This window comes from Mytilus edulis, chromosome 11 (genome assembly GCF_963676685.1).
Source record: "Mytilus edulis chromosome 11, xbMytEdul2.2, whole genome shotgun sequence".
NCBI classification, from domain to species: domain Eukaryota; kingdom Metazoa; phylum Mollusca; class Bivalvia; order Mytilida; family Mytilidae; genus Mytilus; species Mytilus edulis.
The window spans coordinates 8,402,505-8,405,960 of record NC_092354.1 but is presented as its reverse complement, the minus strand read 5'-3'; the positions used below and the strand labels follow the sequence as shown (position 1 = coordinate 8,405,960).

The following is a 3,456-nucleotide window of genomic DNA, read 5'->3' as shown; positions in this document are numbered from 1 at the left end:
AAATCGTTTGAAAATGGCTTAACTCATCAGATGACAAAACTACAAGTGGACGTGGCCGGGTACTTGTTCATCCCCCAACAAAAAGACACTATAGGAACATATCTCAAAGTACTCGCAGTTAACTGACAGCTAGTTCAAAGCCACCAACAACTAATAAAACAAATCATGTATCTAAGACTAAATATGGACTTGCACATCACTATTATGCGTATAAACATCCCAGTTGCGGAACTAGAAATTTTCAAAAGTGGGTCTCAGTACTGCCGAAAAGGGGGCCTGTGCCAGTCATGTTTCAGTGCTTCTCTTTATAATCAATAACAAAAAAAGGGGGGAGGCCCACCTGCTACCGCATTCCTTGATACGCCTCTGCATCCTACAAGATATCAAGGTCGTTGCTTAAAAAAATGTAGGAGTAGCTCTATAGATGCTGGTTATATACTTAATTGTTAAGGTTCAACTTCCTGGCATTTAAGAATATTTGACAAAAATTAAGATGCATATATAGGAATACATGCATGAACATCTCAATTGTATGTTCAGGCAACCTCTGAAATATTAATTAAAACTATAAATTTATAGTTAAAAAAATGTCGGAAGAGGAAGCAGGACAAACCATGATCTCTCTCTGCATTTATAATAAAATGTATCCAACTACCTTGAATTTTGAGGATATTTGACTTAAAATGTTTCAGTTGCAACTCAAAAACTGTACGAGGTGATAGCCAGACAAACCAATCTATACACTCTAAAAATTGTGTTTAGAGCCTAAACACATTTGTGAAACCGATTTTTGACATGTTTTAAATCTAAACATGTTTAATATTTAATGGGCTAACAGCCTAATTAGTTATCAAAAGTACCAGGATTATAATTTTATACGCCAGACGCGCGTTTCGTCTACATAAGACTCATCAGTGACGCTCAGATCAAAATAGTTGAAAAGCCAAACAAATACAAAGTTGAAGAGCATTGAGGTCCTAAACGTGTCAAGCTATAAAGTGCTTAGACTGTAAACATGTTTAGATGTAAAGTGTTTAGACTAGAAACATGTTTTGCTAAAAAGTGCTTAGCCAGTAAACATGTTTAGTTGTAAAGTGTTGTATCTGGAAACATGTTTAGTTCTGAAGTGTTTTGTCAGGAAACACGTTTAGCTGTGAAGTGTTTTGAATGCAAACATGTTTAGACCATAAAAGGTCGTGAAGAAACATGTTTTATAAGCCGTTACTTCATTAGACCCCAAATAAACTAATATTCCGGAAGGCTAGACTGTAAAACGTATGATAGCTTTCAATACTACATGTGATCATACCATCACAAAAGGAGCCAAACGCATCAAACTAAGAAACTTGAATTTCCAAATCAAATTGATTGTGACTAATACCTTTTTAATCTGAATGAGTATTTTCTTTAATTCAATTGTCGACATTCGATTATTGCATTTTTTCTTCATTTCAAATATTCATTAAACAGTCTAGAACTTTTGAAATGAAATTATTATTATACTAATTCTAGGATTAAAAACAAAATTACAAGATATGAAACAAAGGAATTTGTGTAATTGTTTATTTCCAGTTAATCATTGAACACAATCAAATATAAACTCATAAAATCATAAATTCATAGTAAAGTACATATACATAAAACAATTTGAAAAGTTAGGACTGTTTTCATTTCACAAGTCAATAAGAGCTTCTCCTTTCTTAGTACCCAACTGCTAGTCACTGGCCTGAAAGATAGAAAAATATTGATAAGCAACTAAGTAGAATTAATCTAAAAATATGAGTATACGAACTACAACACCAAAAAGTAAATGCATGATTTAAGATCAAGATAACAACATTAGAACCGTGGTATAAAAGCATAAATGTACTGATGAGTAAATTGATATTTTTAATATAAAACTTCTTTTCATGCTTAATATCATTCATTTGATCAAATATATATTGACATTTTTAAAATCAAATACACTTCGGATTTGCTAGTCACTGGCCTGAAAGATAGAAAAATATTGATAAGCAACTAAGTAGAATTAATCTAAAAATATGAGTATACGAACTACAACACCAAAAAGTAAATGCATGATTTAAGATCAAGATAACATTAGAACCGTGGTATAAAAGCATAAATGTACTGATGAGTAAATTGATATTTTTAATATAAAACTTCTTTTCATGCTTAATATCATTCATTTGATCAAATATATATTGACATTTTTAAAATCAAATACACTTCGGATTCTTACCTAGCAATATAGTTGCTACTGTGCATTATCTCCACTTTTAGCATGTCAAGACAAATGATTTCCTCTGCACTTCTCTCATCTAGAATAAAACAATACATATCAATAAAAATATAAGAAAGCACAACGGCTTATAACTATTGAAGAAAAACAAGCATCTTTTTATTTATTTTGAGCAAATGTTGACTGGCATTTAGGAAGTGCTTACTAAAACAATGAACTCGATATGACACTGGTTTTGCGAATGATGCACTCGGCAGATTCCGCTTCCCTTCATGTTCCATTATAATCTGCCGAGGAGTACCAAATGAAAATTGTCCTCACAAACTCCTTTCCAAGAACATATATATATATATATATATATATATATATATAACATATATATATATATATATATATATATATAACATATATATATATATATATATATATAAAATAAGTGCTAGGCATGATAGACATTAAACAACTATTATCTTTACACAAGATAGTTTGAACACTGAAAGCTCTTACAAGCACTTATTTCGTGGGATGGTTCCCCCTTTTTCTTCTCCTTCATTGACTATACAGTAGTGTACTTGTACATAATACTTATAACTGTCAATAATCATTTAAAATTGGCAGTACTAAATAAAAATCAGTATTATTATAACTCCTTACCTTTCTGAAACAGTTAAGTTACGGTCAGTTATGGTCAGAAGTAAACAGCGTGGCCTTTGACTTTGGGTTCTTTGTTTCTTCTTCCCGCTCAAAAATTAGCACGTGGTATGCATGCCAGGGCCGTAACTACCTATGAGGCAGGGGAGGCAGTTGACTGCCCTGAATTTTCTACACCAAAATTTTCTTTTGAAGTAAAAAAATAAAATATTGACAATATGTACACGAAGAACTTGAATTTATATTATAAACAACACAAGTTAACAGTTTTAACAGTGTTATCATGATACGTGATATGTATGTCATTTTTCGGATTTTTGATCGAAAGTAAACCGTTTCAGTATTTTTTTATTTTTTTTTTTTGGTGTGGCCGTCCGTCTGTTATTCAGTATTGAGGGGGTCAGTATTCGTATGAGAACACATATGACACTTTGCTTTCGATAATTTTAAATAAAAACTTAACTATTCACATTTATTTGGGAGCTCAATTATTAAGCAGAGGAAGTTCCTTTTGTATTGTGAATCTTTTAAGACATCGGAAATTCGTTACCAGCAGAATCAAC

At 31.6% G+C, this 3,456-nt stretch overlaps 1 long non-coding RNA gene across 1 annotated transcript; it reads right to left on the bottom strand.

Annotated features, from left to right (window-relative positions):
• Window positions 1–1,572: 1,572 nt before the first annotated feature.
• LOC139494743 (uncharacterized) lies at window positions 1,573–3,006 on the bottom strand. Its single transcript, XR_011657132.1, has 3 exons — window positions 2,897–3,006; window positions 2,243–2,321; window positions 1,573–1,726 (listed from the first exon to the last, which is right to left on the bottom strand). It is a non-coding gene; the product is annotated as an uncharacterized lncRNA (long non-coding RNA).
• Window positions 3,007–3,456: the final 450 nt, after the last annotated feature.